The sequence below is a fragment of the Lampetra planeri genome, chromosome 49 (assembly GCF_965212315.1).
Source record: "Lampetra planeri chromosome 49, kcLamPlan1.2.h2, whole genome shotgun sequence".
Classification (NCBI taxonomy): domain Eukaryota; kingdom Metazoa; phylum Chordata; class Hyperoartia; order Petromyzontiformes; family Petromyzontidae; genus Lampetra; species Lampetra planeri.
In genome coordinates this window covers 8,763,445-8,782,784 of record NC_136155.1, presented here as the reverse complement: position 1 = coordinate 8,782,784, position 19,340 = coordinate 8,763,445, and positions in this window count along the sequence as shown.

The following is a 19,340-nucleotide window of genomic DNA, read 5'->3' as shown; positions in this document are numbered from 1 at the left end:
TCACAGCCAATAATAAAACTGATGTTTGCGTTTGATGTAAGAATCTTGTTATTGGACGTGAAAATAGCCTTCTGCGCTGGCGTTGCTATTTTCTCGCCGCGTGTTGTGTAATACGATTATGTTTTGTACCCGTCACGAATGCGACGCTAATTTGCACCGCGTACTGGTAACGTCGCTACCGCTCCGTGGCCCAGACGCAGGTTCATTGCGCATATTGAGCGAGCGATCGATGATTTTTTTAATCTAACGAGGTGAGAGGAAACTGCGCATCGCTCAGGAGGGGCTGAGCCTGTGAAATTATCGGGTTAAACCGGGAGAGCGAGAAAGAAGAGAATGCAAATGCACTACGCAAAATAAACGTTTACTACGCATCACCAGTTGTAATCACATCTCGAAGTGAACACATTCTCGATGTGCGCCGCACCGCTTTCGCAACGACACTCTGCGCTTAAGCGAATCGCCGTCGTCGTCGGGCGATACTGCCACTGCGTTGACAGCGGTGCATAAGCACAATTAACAACAACAACAAACACTCGACACATTCGTCAATGACAAGAGCGTGACCTTAAAATAAAAAAAAATTAGGTGGTGTCATTTGGGCAATGACCCTCCGTGCTATGAAGAAGGGCCATTACCCGAAACGACGTCGATGATAAATTTAAAATGCCATTGTGGCCAAAAACACACGCAGATGGAATTGGTCAAACATGCCGATGCAGGACCCTCCTGACAAAATCGTCTTGAGACTCAATGAGACTTTCCTGGATCAGCAGACATTGCCATGTCTATAAAGCAGCTTCACAGAGCAGCAGCCGCTTAACCCCGGGTGTCTCTGTCTACCCCGGGTGTTTCTGCGTACCCCGTGCTGTGTACGCTTTACACACGTGGGCGTGGCACGTGCGCGTGGCACGTGCACGCGGTAGGCTAGCCGTGGACGGGATGTACAAATCATGGCTGTGGATGAGTTCGGTCGCTGGCCGCGCCGGAGAAAATTACCCGGCGGTCAGCCAAGAGTGTCGGCCCTTCGTGCCGCATCAATAACATCGCAAACCACCGCCCGGTACCGCATCGGCAATGGCACAAAACGGCGGGGGGGGGGGGGGGTTGCAGCTACCGATGGTGGTGGCGACCTGGAGTGACACGCGGCGTAGTGTCAACGGTGGTGATGTATAATGGATTGATGTGTCTGCTCGAGTAGCTCAAGTCGAGGGAGTCTGTGTGTCCTCGTGGCTCGAGAGGAAATGATTTCAGCAGAAGTATTCTCTTTGCGAGTGCGCCTTGAGAAGGACCTCAAGGATGCACGACCACAAATAATGTGGCGACAACGCGTTGGCAACGGTGGATAAACAAAACGGTCTCCCTGGCCTCTCTGCATGCTGTGCTGAAGGGCCATTCCCCGAAACGTCGCCTATTATATACTTTTCTTTTAAAGGTCGCAATGTTATTGACGAACGTGGGGTTGTGTTCATTTTTATACACAAGCAGAGTGGCTTTGTTTTATAAATCTGCTACTACCTCGTGTGTACAAGCGCATTCCTTCCCTACATAATTCATATCGTGGAAGCATATGATAACGTACCCAGGTACGAATGTTGCTGAAAATGTATTTACTCCCACGTCTGTACGCATTGCCAGAGACTCTCGCTCCCAATACGACAGTTTCAAATCCCTGTTGGGCATCTTACTCCAAAGCCCGTCGTTCTCCCGCAGTCGACATGCCAAGCACCTGCCATAGCAATGTGGAATTTTCACCAGCGGTCGTCCCTGACTATTCTCTCCACCCCTGACAAACCCCCCTCACCCCCCCGTCTCTCTCTCTCCGGAAAACAAATGTTCTCCGCAGCGGAAATCAACAAAGCGGGGAATTTGATTCCAGGCGACGCGTCGCACATTTGGACGTCGGTAGAAGGTCGCGTCGAGGAGCGATCGCGACCGCACGGCCAAGCCAAAGCGCACGGGCCAAGCAAATTAACGCAGTTCCGCGTAATTAACAGGTCCGCGGCGAACGCGCGCGCAACCATCGGACGCGGCCGCGGCCGGAGACATCGATCGCCGGTGATGGATCGGCTCGTTGTTCCCGCCTCTCCGGTTGGTCGCGCGCAATGCCGATCGCGGCCGGGGTCGTCCGGGCTGCGAGAGCGCCGCAACCACCGTCGCGCCGTCGCTTGCCGCCCGCTGCATTAGTCAAGTGACAAAGAATGAAATGGTCAAGCTCAGATTGACGCGGGGTGAATGTGAATGAATGTGTGCACGTCATCAAGGATGTCATAATTTGTAGTCGCGGATCAGATGTGCCATTATGTTTTTAAGGCGACGGTATGTTGTGCAGATTGTGGAAATTCGGACGAGTTTGGAGAGGTACGCTTAAATCGGTTTGTACTTATCGTGCGTAGTCGTGTGTGCTGCAGACGATGTTTAACCAAGTAAATAAAAATATACACAGCCAAGGTCAAGAGGTCACGATGCCAATCCTTGCCATTGCCTCTCTCTATCTCTCGTTTGATAGCTGCAGCAAACACCCGGTAATACTTTTAATTCCTCACGCGACACAGCAGCTGTGTTTGTTCTCAGGGTGTATTTGTTCTGCTTTTGTCATTTTGGTTACCCGGGGTCCCTCTGAGACTCCTCCTCCTGGCTTCACATCTCACCTGGCGATACACTGTTAAAAAAAACCAACACGTACTTAAATTTAATTTTCGAAATTCATTTGTTTGACATTTAAACCAAACTTTAAGTGGGGACATCGGATCAAACATCCCAATCCCGGCAGCAGCCACCACTGGGTTTGTGAATGAGCTCTAACGGTCCACAACCTGTGGCTGGAGGCCGCACGTTGCCCAACGCTCTCGGCACACAGCGGAGGAGGTTCCATCAGCCACAGTACAAGGCCACCACCGCGCAACCCACGTGTACCCCCCCCCCCACCCCCCGTGTAGCCTTAACAGACTGTTGGGGCAAGTGCCGTTAGCGAATAGCACCTATGAAGGCCGGCACGACACACGAGGGAGTGGGTGGTGAGCACCACGCCCTGCCGTCTTAGTCTCCCTACTGGGGATGTTTACTACACACCGCACGAGGTATTCATTTGAGGCTGAGTCGACCTCGGGTAGACATTGGCATGTACATATAATCGTCACTGGTGGTAGCTGTAAGTGGGAATCCAACTCGGGTGCCTGGGTTGCTAGTGCAGCGAACTAACCGCTACACTACCGCTCCAAAACAGTCTGTTAAGGCTATAGGGATGATCTTTGTCTTTGTCTCGCGTTCACACACACACCCGTGCGTAACACACACGCTTGCGCTAGACACACACACGTGCAGAATCAGAAGCTTTAGACTGGAGGAATCCGATAAGCTCTGAAGCTGTTTTTCACAGATTTCCAGGAGGGGCGGGTGTGCGCGAGACACACGCGTGCGCTTGACACACACACACACGTGCGCAAGACCAGGGCCGAATTAAGGTTCTTGTAGGCCCTAGGCACTTCTGTTTCTTCGGCCTTCAGTGATAACTCTCGACAGCTGGTTACTGCTGCCCCATGTCACTACTACCGCCGCTGTCACTCCGTTTGTTTCACGCGTTGGTACTTCGTCCAGCCGCTGGACAGATGTTGTTTCTGGTGACACATTCATTGTTTTGTCGGTGCCCTCATTCGATGGGTAGCGCGCTGTGTGCCGCAGATAAGCAGATTTAATGTGAAATTATTGAAGAAGAAAAAATACAACGTAAGCCTAAGCATATTATAAGCAAAGCTTTTTTCAACTATTTGTTACTATGATTATCATATGGGATGACGCAGTAGCTTTAAAAGGGTGTCGTTCATTTTCATCGATCACAAATTCAAAGTTCATGCATGACGACCGCGTGGCAAGCGCCATGATGCTTTACTCTTGTTTAAGTTAAAATATTGTACTCTTATTTTAGGTGTAACATGCCTCACTTGCAACGAGTGACCGACTTGTTACAACTGCAAAGAAATTGCAACGAGCAGTCAACAAATTTTGGTAAAAAAACATTAAATTAGCAATTTTTTTCTAAAATGCAAAAGGTTGTCAAAATTACTGATAGTAAAAATAAGTTTCTATATTGCCCCAGTTGACCTTATATATTACTAGCTTTACTATCCGGCCTCACCCGGGACTTGGATTCTTGTCTTGGATTAATACACGGCCGATGCGGAGGGTGGGAGGGAGGATGCGTGACGTCAGCAGGCACACTGCGTAACGCTGCCGCATGCGGGTGACATCACAGATGTGACGTCACCGCTTTACTTGCCGTGCAATACAATATATTATATACATTATTGCGCCCCCCCCCCCCAAAAAAAAAAAAATGTTTCGAACAGACACATTTTCACAAATTTCCCTTTTACATATATATATAGATCATTTCAGAAGTGGCAGGGACTAGGGCTACTTGGTTGCTATTTTAGGCTAAATTAGAAAAAACACATTTAGCGCCTTAGCCCTTAGGCCTATACTTAATAAAATTCTAGTATCATTGCATTTTACCTTTCCTAGGAGTTTCTGTCTTATATTCCTGCTTGGTCGAGCTGTTCACAGATCGTTATTGGCCTCTTGCTTTGTGTATTTATTATTTCAAATAATTTACTCACAAGTAATTTCTTACACTAAAATGTAGCAATATTTTTGAGAATGTTTTATGTTTTTATTTTTTTTATTTTAGGTGATTCCACCCTCCCCAGTTTTCCAATATGTCAGATGGATATAAAATAAAGCATGAGGCAGGACACGAGAAGATGAAGAAACGAAAAAAATGATTAAGCATGAAAAGAGATCAAGGGATCTATTGTGAAGTTCATGAACAAGGAAGTGAAGAGTTGACAGTGCAACACCTCCAATGGAATCATCACCATTAATGATACAGTTGGATCATGATAATAGTGAACCTTGCGAAAATGTTGTTCATGAAGCAACATCTCATTCGCACATAGAGGGTAGATCAAGTGAAGAACAGGCTAATGCCCCTTCGTAAGCAGATGATGTCGTGGGAAAAAAGATCACAGAGACTACAAAGCTAACATCAGATGCTGAGTTTACTAGTAGGCCTGCCAGTGATCCTGCACTCTGGACAGAAGTCACTGCAGATTTGAGATCCGATTTTGCTGATATAACGCCATCTCAGAATATTTATGATTTTGACTTTTCCATGTCAGGTATAAAGTTTGGTGAAAAGAACAGGTTTGTTAACAAGGAATTGTTCTGCAGGCACATGGGAGAATGTCTCGAGATACTGGCTGGTTTACTCACCTTCAACTGGTCAAGTGTATTGCTATGTGTGCAAACTATTTGGCAGCAGCAAGTGTCTTTGATGATTGGAAGAATGCAAACACCAGGGTTACTCAACAGTCATAGGATCACACCAAAGCATTGTCCATGATGCTGGAGCACCAAAAAATTGTCTAAATTGATAAAGAACTATAGATCTTGAAAACTAATTCACTGATGAATGCATGTTGTTCTTGACAGATATGCTCAAACCCGAAATATCTGACAAGCTTACCAGCAGCTTTCCGAATGTTTACATTGGTCTAAGGATGTTTGTTGTCATCTTGGGAGCAAAATGTGAAGGTGGGGAGCATTCTTTTTCACGAAAATTAATTGTCACGCACAACGAGTCTGTGTGGAAAATGTCAGCTCGATTGGATCACGGGAAGTTGGTTAGAAAACGACCGAAAGATTTGCACGGTCGTAAGCGTGCAAGCAAGCAAGCGAACTTAATATAAAGGATTTAAATAAAAAACGACCGAAAGATGTGCACGGTCGTAAGCGCGCGCGCAAGCGCGCAAGCAAGCTAGCAAGCAAACTTAATATAAAGGATTTTTTTTAAAAATTAACCCGTAAAAACAAAGTTTTTCACTATAAATCCTTTATATGCGTGGCGGCTAGAGTCCTCTCGTCCTCTGGCTTGAGATGGCTGCCACCTATGGGTCAGATGATTGCCTGCCACCATTAAGCAATTGGTAATTAAATATAAAAAAAATTCCAAAAAAGTGTAAAATTTAGGATTTTTTTTCACGAAAATACATTGTCACGCACAATGAGTTTGTGTGCAAAATGTCAGCTCGATTGGATCACGGGAAGTGGGTTCAAAAACGACCGAAAGATTTGCACGGTCGTAAACGCGCAAGCAAGCAAGCAAGTGAACTTAATATAAAGGATTTAAAAACTGTCTCCGATCAACTGCGACTCTCTATTGAGAATGAGATTGTCCGAAACACACAATTTTAAGATGTCATTTGCTCATTTTGCAATGAACAAATCTCGAAAAGTTCATCTCCGGTGTTAATTTCTCTCGCATGAAAAATAACCGATTGACATTGACATGACCGGCCCCTTTGTATAAACGCAGTGCGCTATCCTTGCTATATTCAGATTCCAAAGAACACAGGATGAGATGTTACTATCCTTTGTGCAAGCACTTCCAAGAGTTCATGAACAGTAAGCCTGGTGAAATTTGGGGAGCGCATCGTCAGTAGTGAACCTTTGGTTCCTAGGGTGTTTCGGCCTTTCATACTATACACCCTCCCCAAAGGCGGCCAGCGACAGGGTGATCAATCCTACGCTTGCGTCCCATTCCCAATTAGTCATAGGAGTTGCCTTGTTGTTGATAGCCAACATCCCATGGGACTATGCATGGCAGGGGCGTCCTCCTCCCTGAGTCAAGCATTGTTGACTGCATACCTCCTGGCCCTCTCACTTTGGGGCCCAGCTGGGGTCTTTCCTCTTCATCCAGAGCCACTGACTGCTGCCTTCTGCCGCCTCCGATACAGCTCTGATTGCCGAACGCTGGCTCTGGCCCTTAATTCCCAGGTCTCTAAGCAGTCTGGTTGTAGATGTTGCCACAAAACCTCTGCAGCCCACCTCCACTGGTCGGACTTCTGTGTTCCAGCCATGATGAATATATTTATTCAAGAATATATCTTAATTCTAGATTTGAAGCTTTCGTGACTGCAAGGAATCATATTCTTAGGTTTTTTCGGTAAAGTCACGTAGGTAAAACATCAAAATTAATTAAAATAAAATAAAAACAGTCTTGATGCAGCTAATTCGGCTGTGACGGTCCCACCTGATGACGGAGACTTGTGTTGCCTCTGAAACGTCGTGATTTTTGTTTTTATTTTATTTTCATTAATTTTGATGTTTTACCTACGTGACTTTACCGAAAAAACCTAAGAATAGAATATATCTTAGTTACATTTTTATCACACAAATAAATAAAGGTCACATTTTAGTTTTTGTAAGCCCTTCAGTTTTCGTAGCCCCTAGGCACACTCCTTATTGGCGAATACGGCCCTGCGCGAGACACACACACGTGCTCTTGACACACACACGCGCGTCACTGAAGCCGTCGCCACATCTCCCTCATCCCCCCCCCCCATTCCTTGCGCGATCCTACGGCTCGAGCGGTGTTCCCTAGGACTCGGTGCCACTGGCGCTGCGCGCTCTGGACGCTGACCTCTGGGCGACCAATGCGGCGCCGACCCTCCATCCATCCTGCCTCCCTCATCCTCATTCACACGCCACCTGCGTGGCTACAAAGGGCGCGAGACTGTAATCATATTACAGCAAGGGAGTGGCCGTAATCCGGTGTGATTGGGCACGTCCAGTGTGTAATCGTGTTACCGTTCATTATCATTCATGAGATGATTCGATTTTAGGATTGTTTTTGATGCATGATTACGTGAAACTCTATGCATGTTGAGTCCAGGTGTTTCTCTCTCTCTCCGTGTCTCCGAGTCTCGCTCTCCACGTCCCACACCTATCCGTGTTCATGTCCCTCTCTCTGCGGCTCTCTCCCATGTCTCTCTCCCGACATTATATCTTCATGTCCCCGTACCTCTGTTGCTGTGTCCATGTCTCTCCATATCTACATTCCCCTACCGATGTCTACATTTGTCTCTGCACCTCTCTCCCCAGTTCCGTGTCTTGCTCTGCGTCTCTCTGTATCCACCCGCATCTCCGATTAGTACGGTTAGCTATGTATGGTGTAAAATAAGTTCAACATACATTCAAGTATTCAACATACATTCAACATATGTCTACGCCTCTCGCCCACACATCTTTCTCTCTGTTTACATATTTCCGTGTCTCCCCACGTGGATGTGCGTGTGTGGATGTGCGTGTGTGTCTTTATCTGCGTGGGAGGTAGTGTAGCGGTGAGCGCGCTGCGCTCCGAATTCGGGGATCCGTGTTCGGTTTCCGGTCATGGCCAACACCAGTGACAATCATCCGGTCCTGGGCCTCGCTAACGTCAACTCGGATTTAAATTAGTTCCTGGTGCGGTGTGTAAACATCGCCACTCGGGAGACAAAGTTGCCCGGGCGTGGTGCTGGCCACCAATCGCGTGCCATGCCGGCTTTCTTAGACGCTCGCTAACAGCACAGTCTGTTCAGGCTACACGGGGGAATCTTTATCTTTGTTGTATGTGTGGGCAGAGGACAACAACTAGCGGAGCGCCGGGCGGCTAAAACACACCAAGTTGGCACAGAAGGGGGCACAGGTGGCGCATCTGCCGGTCATCTCGGTCAGTCAACCCCATGTTCCGTGACCTACCAGCAAGCGTTCAACACTTCACGTGGCCTTAGTGTGCACCTAGTCAGGAACAAGCGCTGTGGTGACGTCACCACCACTTAGTGGCGAATGGCGGCGGTTGTTGTGCTACTGGCTGATTTGATATGCGAATTCAAGACGAGGTCAGGTGGCTGAAACGTCGGGATCGGTATCTTCCCTCTAGCGCTGCCTCCGACCACAGGGCCCTGACTGAAAGGTGCACTTTCCTGACTCGGTGTGGTCACGGGTCTCTCCAGTTAGAGTGGCATAGACTCGTTAAGTCAAGGGTTGGAATATAAAGTGCGAATTTTGATGTCTCTTCCTCAGCTTTACCCTAGTGGCGCTGCTGGCATCACGATACTAACAGGGAGCAGTGCATCGCCACCCCCACGTGAGAGAACGGCCCACGCAAGGCGACATCACAGATATCTTATCAAAGCGCTTTACAATAATTATAAATGGTACATTAGTATTGGTTGATGTTGACTTAAAGCTTTCGTGACTGCAGGAATTCATATTATTTGGTCTTTCGGTAAAGTCACGTAGATAGGTTCAAAGAAAATAATAAAAAAACAACGTTTCGATTGCAACTGATGACGACCGCTTGTGTTGCGATCATAACGTCGTAGTTTTTTGTTATTTACTTTGAACCTATCTACGTGACTTTACCGAAAGATCCAAGAATATTGGTTGATGGAGAAAGGGGATGGGGTTTGAGTGTTAGGAAAGGGATGGCAAGGAAGCCAAGCCGTAGCCATGGAGTCAACATTGGGGGGGGGGGGGGGGGAAATCTTCCAGGGGGTCTGGGGGTCCCTCCCAGAAAAACAATCTAAATTTGAAAGCTAATTTCCTGCCATTTCTTGCCTGCAATATAAACAAAATGCACTAACACATGGGATGGACTTTTTATTTATTTTTTACAATAATGTCTAATAGTGCATTGTAGTACATTGCTCTGTTTTTTTCTTTTTTTTACCTTTTCTTGTTTCATTGTATGTAATGGCAGAGATAAGGGATTAATAAAGTACAACCATAACCACAATCATATCCACAGAAATGTATGCATTGTTAAATGAAGACAAGTCCAGATATTGTGGCCAAGGTTTAGAAAATTGTTGTTTTATTTACATATTTACAAGTAAACTTGGGTGGGCAGCAGGGGTGTTTGCTCTGCTCTCCTCTCCTATCTTCCCCTCGCCAGCCCCCTCTCCTCTCCTCTCTTCTCCAGTCATCTCTTTCCTTCTCCCCTGCTCTCCAGTCATTTCTGCTCATTTCCTCTGCTCTCCTCTCCTATCCTCTCATCTCCGTTTCAGGCAATGACAAGTGTTCTGACTTGCCATTCTTCAAGCAAATTTTCAAGCTACTGCAGCTGGTGGAATCCAGCTTGATCAACCCTTTCTATGAATTGAGTATTCACTGTGTCCAAGGCGTTGTAGAATTGGGCTCTGTACAAAGACTGGGCATCCGAATGGATATGGGCTGCAGTGTGACCGGTGTAAGGCTTTGTAGGTTTGTGGGCATGAGGGATCTGAATAGGTTGTAGGTCCAACTTTATTTCCATAGCAGTTACTTTTGCGAACAAGACATCAAAGTGCTCCTCCGCTTGTCCTGCATGCTTGTTTGACATGGACCACAGCCTCCAACATAGGCACTCCAGGCACTCCAAATCCCCCATCAGATCTTCAGCCATTACAAGGCCGAGCACAGTGTTCCCTTTTAGAAATATTCCATGGAGACCATTGGTCTTAGTTGAAGTGTCAGATGAGCTGCATGATGCCATTTCTTCAAGGGCTGTCAGCACTGACTCATACTGGCTGAGAACTGAGCGGATGGTAGGGGTGTGAACAGTCCACCTGGTGGGACAGAGAGGTTTCAACGAGGTGAAACCATGCTCTGATTTTGCGATTTCCTGGAAAATCACCATGAACTTGCCAGATTGATTAAAGAAGGTCCCCCAATTCATGCACCAGCCCGATTACTAGTGAATAAGCTACACAGGCAGCCTGCATAACTAAGTTCATGCAGTGTGGACCACAGTGACAATACATAGCCAGCGGTTGTTCTTTCCTTAAAATAGCATCCTCTTGCTCTCTCTCTCCCTCTCTTTCTTTACTCTGAATGCACCAGGATAGATATGAAATAAATATGATCAGTAAACAAGTGGTGTTTCTTGCCATGATGTTCAGGTATGGATTAATAACCATTTCTGATCTGAATGGCAATTATTATTATATCGAGAAACATTGACTCATCTCTTGTACTACTGTATACTTCTATCATCTGACTGGTACTCATTTTCTCACTGCTCTCAAAATACTTTTCTTCTTTTTTGAGGCTGCCCAAAAATTGACGAATGTCAGTGCCACCCTTCCTCGTGCTCATGATGACACTCACTGTGAATGAAAGCTGACTAATAAAACTGCTTGCACTTTAATCAAATAAACACTAATAATGCTATTTATCATAAGCAAGTACAGCTATACACTATACTATACGAATATGCAATAAATGAAAGCGACTACTATCTACAAATATTACACATGCAGTGCAACATAAATGATTGACACTTTACTCAGACTTTACGTGGGCTTTATGACAAATATAACGTAAAAAAGACGTTAACATACTTTTTGGTTATTTCGGTAAAGCAGTAGGGGGGGAGAGAGAAGGGGAGGAGGCAGGGCAGAAATTGGACCCCGTGGCAGCACCCGGGTCACTGGAGTAAAGTGGACCACCGTGGCAGCACTGGAGAAATCGGCTGCAGGGGGGGGGGAGAGAGAAAGGAGGGAGGGCGGCAGAAAGTGGACCCCGCGGCAGCACCCGGGTTACTGGAGTAGAGATCGGAGAGAGAGAAAAATACACACGGAGAGTCGGAAATAACAGCTGACATCGGCGGTAGGATGCAAACATTAAGTCAGTTAATACTTTACCTGGTTAATAACGTCCTTGCAATGATTGCTCAATTTGTACCCATCTTCTCAATTGAAGTTGTGTGGGTATTGAAATATCTGGATGGCTTCATGAACAAATCTCTGATAATAGCTGGTGGGTTTGCAGAGTACCTTCGTATTGGAAAAGTCAATTTTGTGTGAGCCCACTGCGTTAAAACAATGATCAGCAACGACAGAGGAATTGGACCTGCCGTGTTTCAGATCTGCCTTGTGTTCGCGAACGCGGTCCGAAACATGTCGTTTCATTTCCCCAATGTAACTGCTGCCATAGCCAGAACTCAGTTTGTAGACACCCGGGTATTGCATATCAGGAATCACATCCTTTACAGATTGTGTACTGTGTTGAAACGAACCTGGATCTTGTGTTTGTGTAATAAAGGACTCTTCCACAGTGTCGATCTCCATTGTCCTTTATTTGTGTTCGTGTAAATCTCGCTCCCACGGCGTCTTCGCTCAGGCCCGCGTCTCCTCCGTCGAGCACTCCGCAGCCACCCTGCTGCTCCGCTCTGCAGCCACCCTGCTGCTCCGCTCTGCAGCCACCCTGCTGCTCCGCTCTGCAGCCACACTGCTGCTCCGCTCCTCCTCGCTCACGGCCAGCCTTCCACAGCCCGCTAGCCCCCCTGCGCCCGGACACCGATAGCCGATGGTGCCGAGGTCTCCCAACACGTGGCGATCGCGCCACCCTCCCAGTACTGCCCAGCATGGTCTCCTCCCGTTTTCACTCCGTCTTAACTCCCCGATCCCTTCCGGTTCTCTCCCTAAATCCTCTCCCTCACGTGACCCTAACTCCTCCCTCTCCTCACGTGACCCAGACTCCGCCCCCCTCAATCCTTGCTCGCATTACACGACCCCCCCCCCTGATGAAAAACCCAGCTGTCCCCGGCTGCAACAGAACAAAATAATGCGAGCAACTTTCAACCATCGGGCATCACCGGACAACGGAGATTATAACAAGACGATAACAAAGAACAACAAGAACAAGAACAACAATCAACGAAAGGAAAGGGATTTGGAACGCGTGCGGCTCGCCGGCCCGTCCCGAACGGGCGGCGGCCCCCCCACAGACCGAGAACGCGATGGGGTTTTAAGAGCGATGGCATTAGAACCGCCCGCCGCCGTTGGAGGCCCGTCAACGCCAATGTCCCGTTCCCCAGAGAGACCAGAGTCCGGGGTCTCCCGCAACCGTGTCTGTGGTGGGGTTGGAGGGGCAGCGGGGTCAAGTGTCCCCGTCACCGTGGTAGGCCCACCCAGAGCAGGATTCGCAGCATCCGCCTGTGTCACGGCCGGTTCGTCTGTAGAAGGCACGACAGGCGCGCTTGCAGGGTCAACAGGCAAAGGCAGAGGTGCGTCGGATGCAACAGACACCGGCAAGGCAACATCAGGAGATGACGCATCCGTCAGCGGGGCCACGTAGGGTTTCAACCGAGACGTATCGACGTACCAGCGCCGCGATCCGAACCGAACACGCGCGGACTGCGGGTTAGGAACCTCAATAAGCTTAACCGGCCCCTGCCATGGTTTGTCCAGCTTAGAGGAGGTCCCCGCCCGCACCTGCGGGCAGTGCAGTCAGGCCATGTCCCCCACTCGCCAGGGGCATTTCCCATTCGAGCGCCGAGTGCAACGTTTGTTCCGGGCCTGGGTCTTGGCAGTAGCCAATCGGGCCCCCTCCCGTGCCTCGGTAACGCGTCGAACAGTGTCTTGAAGGTACTCGGGGAGAGGCTTAACAGGACCCTTCAACCCCGTACCCAGCTGTACATCCACCGGCGGCACATTCTCGCGGCCGTACATTAGAAAAAATGGAGAATACCCTGTCGACGCATGAGGCGTCGTCCGATATGCGGAGAGTACCCCAGAGATATGCAAATCCCAATCAGCTTGTTTCTCGTTAACCGTGTGACATAGTGAAGTACCGTTGATGACTCTTGGACACCGTTGGTGAGGCACACGTATTTATTCCGTACAAGTAGTCACAACTGTGGACATACAATACTAGAGGGGGTATCGGCCCCCTCACCCGGCTAGCTGGGAATACAGTGCTAGCTATCTCTGACCTACCTCCTAGTCCTCCACTAACGGGCTAGGGGAGGCTGTCTGGCCCGACACTGGTAAGTCGGGCTACGGTACCCGGAGTCCCAGAGCACTAGCTCTGGTTCTCGGGACCACGCCGCTGGCTCGGTCCTGCGCGGCCCTGACAAGGGCGGCGTCCCAGGGGAGTCCAGGGCTCTAGCTAGACGATCTTCGGTCTTCACTGGTTTAGCTTTAACATTCTGCCCCGAGCCCTCTGACACATCCCCCTTTATACTCCACCCCCGCTGAGGGGTGGGGCCCCGGGCTGCCTGGTGCGGACGTCGTTGAGAGCACCCCCCCCGTGCACTCACGTAGCCCCGCCCACTGTGTTTGTTTCCCATACCCCTACATCACCCCCCCCCCGCATAGCTTGCAGCCGTCCCTGGCTGCCAACATACAAAAAAAACGACAATAAAAGCGCATTTACCCCCTGACCGCGCATGTGCCTCACTATTTTTCAACATAACGCGAAGAGAACAACAACAAGAACCAGAAAACCCCGAAGGGAAAACAACCCGACGCACCCCCCCCAAATAAATACGAATTCCGTAAAAGCAACGTATATACAAATCGCAAGGAACCCCCAACACACACACAACACAACACAATGTGCCAGGAGCACACCACCGACGCAGCGCACAGTAACCATACACGTGAAAATAAAAAAAGTAAAAAGAATTTCTCCTTTTTGTGCATCACAAGAGTCTGCGCATTCTTGCGCGCGTCCTTGCCGCAGGCCCGTCACACGGGGCAACCCCGGATGGCGGACCATCCGGTGGCAGCTGTCCATTTCGAAGTGAGTCTGCGCTTGATGTCGCGAGACCCTCGGCATCCCCCGTAGGGGTTGTTGGGCGGGAGCCCGTCATTCCTGGTGCACCTGGGGGCGGGACAGCCGGCAACACGTCAGGCGAGAGCAGCAGAGACGGACCCTTTGAGTCGGCCGACCCCCCACATGTTTGGCCACGCGTGTGTGGAGTGGGGCCTCGCACCGCAACGAAGGGTTTCAGCCTAGAGGGGTGCACAAACCACCGGCGCTTCCCCCATTTGATGCGAACGCACTGAGGCCGCAAAACCTCGACCACCTCGACGGGGCCCCGCCACGGCCGCACCAGTTTTGAGGAGGTCGCGAGTGGTACCTGGGGACAGTGCAGCCATGCCCTGTCCCCCGGCTTCCACTGTAGCACGTGCGCGCGACCCAGTCTGAGGCGCTCATTCGCTTTCTGACGCCTGTCGGAATTTAGCATGGCAGCATCCCGTGCCTCAGTCAATTTCGCAAGGTTAAATTTAACATGGTTGGCCAATTTAGTTTTTCCCAGCGGCGCGGGGATCTGCAGCTGTGCCCGAACAGGTGGGTCAGGTTCGCGGCCATAAATGAGGAAGAAGGGTGAAAATCCCGTCGCAGCATGGGGGGCCAATCTGTATGCTGCCAGGACCCCTTGAATTTGCAAGTCCCAATCGGTCTGTGAGTCCGAAACCTGCTGCGACAACATAGACGTGATGGTTCGATGCAGACACTCGACCATCCCGTCAGTTTGCGGGTGATAGGGAGAGGTACGAATTTTTTTCGTTCCCAGGAGCTCACAGACCTGTTGGAGGAGTTTGCCGGAAAAATGTTTTCCCTGGTCGGTCAGCAGCCGCTCCGGAGCACCTTTGTCCATGACGTAACCTTGGACAAAGGCCTCCATGATGGCTGCTGCCGACTGGTTGGCCAGGGGCCAGGCCATAGGCCAGCGCGTAAAGTATTCCACCCCGGTCAACAAATATCTATTGCCCCTAGGGGTGGCGGGAAATGGCCCCAGAATATCCAGCGCGACAAGTTCGTTCACTCTGGAGACTCTGATAGACTGCAAAGGCGGGTTTGACTCCCGTGCTGGTGGTTTTCGCTGCGCACACCGAGGGCATGATGCCAACAGATCTGCGACATCCCTCGTCATGCCTGGCCAAAAAAAATCAAGCTGGAGCAAGGCGAGGGTCTTTTGGGTACCCAGGTGGAGGAGGCGCTCATGAGCAGCCCACACCACCCTACCCCGTAACCCAGAAGGGACCACCAGCCGGTGTCGATGGGATTTCCCGTCCCAATGCATCAGCAACCTCGCGTGCATTTCCCATGCGTCGGCATCACCCGTCCCCCGCCCCGCCTCCCCGGCGCGACGACGCGACGCGAGGAGGGAGGTATCCTCCATCTGGAGGCGCCCCCATTCATTAACAGGAAAACCCAGCAGGGAATCTTTTCCCTGTTGTGCGATAGAATTTGGAAGCAATGTTTCGTCGTCGGCGGCGGCCGCCAGGACCGGAACTGGCATGTCCCCTGCTGGCTTGCATCGTCCCGACCCCAGGAGGCATGCACATTCGGAGGTGGTTGGCATGCGCGACAGAGCGTCCGCGTTGGTGTGGCGAACGCCCTTACGGTAGGTGGTTTCGAAATCAAAATCCTGGAGGATCTCCAACCATCGGGACAATTGTCCCGATGGCTGTTGAACTCGCAGGGCGTACTGCAGTGCCGCATGATCTGTGCGAACGGTGAAATGCCGACCGTACAGATATGGGCGATACTGTTGGATGAAATAGACAATTGCCAACAGTTCCCTACGGGTGACACAATATCTTTGCTCCGCTGGAGACAACACCCGACTGCCGTACGCAACCACCCGTTCCACGCCATCAACCACCTGGGAAAGCACGCCCCCAATACCCGTGTTGCTCGCATCGGTGTCGAGCAAAAATGGTTCCGAAAAATCGGGGTAAATCAAGGAAGGAGCTTTTACCAGGGCGTCCCGAAGGGAGCAGAAAGCAGCCTCCTCCTCCTGACCCCAGTGGAACCGAACCCCTTTTGATGTTAAAGCATGTAGGGGTTTGGCAATCGTCGCAAAATCAGCGACGAACCGTCGGTAATACGACGCGAAGCCAATGAAACTCCTGACCTCTCCCACCGAGGTGGGAGTCGGCCAGGAGCTGACACACTGCGTTTTGGCGGGATCGGTAGCAATACCTGAGCGCCCCACAATGTGCCCCAAATAACGCACCGAATCGCGTAACGAATGACATTTTTGGGGTTTGAATTTCAAATTAGCAGCCCGCATCTTTAGGAAAACCGCCCGCAACCTCTGGAGATGTTCGTCAAAAGTTTTACTAAAGACGATAACGTCATCCAAATAAATCAAGCACGACTCCCATTGCAATCCAGCCAAAACCAATTCCATCAAACGCTGGAAAGTTGCCGGCGCTGAGTGTAAGCCCATCGGCAACCGGTTGAATTGGAACAGGCCGTGCGGTGTACGGAAAGCAGTTTTAGGCTTTGAATCATCGTCCAGAGGAAGCTGCCAGAATCCCGAAAGTAAATCCAGTGTGGAGAAGAATCGCGCTCCCGCCAAGGCGTCCAGCGATTCGTCCATCCATGGGAGCGGGTATGCGTCGGCAACCGAAACTTTGTTAAGGCGCCGAAAATCAACGCAAAACCGCAACGAGCCGTCCTGCTTTTTAACCAGGACGATCGGCGCTCCCCAAGGGCTGGTGGAAGGAGAAATGATGTCGGCGGCTAACATGTCATCAATAGCCGATTTGACATGGTCCTTTTCGGCGGGACTTAACCGAAACTTATTCTGGCGTATTGGCGCGCTGTCACCCGTGTCAATATGGTGACGCAGCAGATGAGTGCAACCCAAATCGTATTTGTCCCGACTGAAAACGTCGGAAAATTCCCGCAGTAGCGTTCTAAGCTGTTGGCGCTCTGAATTTGACAGGTCCGTCGATCCCGCACAAAGCGCATCGAGCCACCCTCCATCGCTGTCCGAATGTGGGTGCGGCCGGGGAGCAGTGCCGACGTGATTTGCAACAGGTTCCTCGCAGGGCACCGGCGTCGCGTGAGCAAGCACCGTCCCTTGAGGAACTACCACTGTCTGCGACCCCACATTGAGGACCGCGATGAAAGGTTCCCCGTCCCCTCTTACGACGGTCTGGGCCGGAATCAAATGAGGTCCACTAACCCCGGCCCTAGATGGTCCCAGCAGAATTCCCTGGTCCCCAATGCCCTCAGCGAAGGGCCGACGAAGTTTTAGAGGCACCAACATTTGAGCTCACGGCGGCACACGAACTGTTTTAACGACGAACGCTGGTACTGTTACGAACGCCGTCCGAGCCGCAGTAGGGGAAGGCAGGAACGCCATGCGTCGTCCCGACGGGAGCTCAATGCATCCCTGGTCTATTAAAATACGAATCGGCATTTTGCCCAAGAAGTCCGTCCCCAGCAGGCACGGAACCGCCAGCGAGGAGGAAACAAAAATCGGGCCCGACAATTTGATATCCCCGATACAAATTTGCGCTCGTATCTGTCCAATGATGCCAAGAGAGCCCCCGTTAGCAGCATAGAATGGGACGTTAATCGGCAGTAAAGGACGGCTCTGGACAGGTAGAATATTGTAAATGAGTTCGGAAATGATGGTCGCCGATGCCCCCGTATCGACCAGGATGCGTACCTCCACCCCGTCAATGTGTCCCACCACGGCCGACGACCCCGACGAGGCGGCCACAACGCGATGGGCCAACATGGACCACTGCCTGGGTTCGATTTGAGTCCCCATAGTGGTGCGTGTTGGCCCGTCGCAGCGCAATGTCGGCCCCCCGTTTGTTGCGGTGTGCGAATGTGTGACGAGTGTGTGCTTGGGCCAAACATGAGGGGTGCTGCGACTCGCCGGATTATGTTGATGGAGCTTGGGAGGAGGAGGGCCGGCGTCCTGTCGAGGTGTCGTCCCGCGCTGCCGAGGAGAGCGGCACCCCGAGGCGACATGGCCCCGGACGCCGCAGTTGAAGCAACGCGGGAGCGCCAGCGGCGATGACGGACGGTCGAAGCGGCTCGACCCATCCCGGCCTGACCGTGCTCCCGTCCCCTGCTGCCATCGACGGTCGACGGCGTAAACCTCCTCCGCCAGGAGGGTGGCTGCAGCCACCGCACGCCCGGCCGCTGCCCTGCTGGCTTTCCGACGCTGTGACAGCAGGTTGGCGTGGAGGAGCCGCGCAGCCTGGAGGGTACTCATCTCCGTGTCCTCCTGTGCAACGACGGCGATGTCCAGGTCGTCTGCCAGCAGGAGGATTTTTTTTGTGACCATGGCGTCCATGCCGTCGTCGTCCATTCGAGGGAAGGCCGTCTTCGCCAGTGCCAGGAGACTCGTCCTGTACGCCAGGGGCGACTCCTTTGCACCCCGCTGGTGATCGTAAAACTGCTGCCTGCATTCCGCTGAAGGTCCGTAGACCCCGGCCAGCAACTGCAGCGCCATCTGTAGCATGGAGCGCTTCTCCCTCGGCGCCGATGTAAGGGCGGCGAGTGCGTCGCTGTCGAGGAGCGCCGGCAGCGCGCAGAGAGCCTCAGCATCCGACCACCGTGCCATTTCTTGGTGGGCGAGGAAGCGTCGCTGGAAGCCGCCCCAGTCGCCCTCCGCGCCAACAAACTCTTTGAGCGGAGGCAGCCGTTGGTGCAGCGCAGCGGTCGCCATGGAAGCTCGCAGGCTGCTGTCCCCGTAACTCGGCTGCGCTTCGGCGCGAACGGCAGATGGTATCGCCTGTCGCAGCCGTGATGACGCTCCCTCCACTGGCGGTGACGCGGCAGCCCCAGCGAGAGATGTTGGACCCGAGGTTCAGGCCGGCCACGCCCTCAGCAGCTGCTGCGGCGATGGCGGGAGATTCAAAGTTTGAATCCGTTGAGATGGCGGGAAGGCGCATCGGACGTCGGTTCTCCTCGCCCCGTGGTGGTCCACCAGC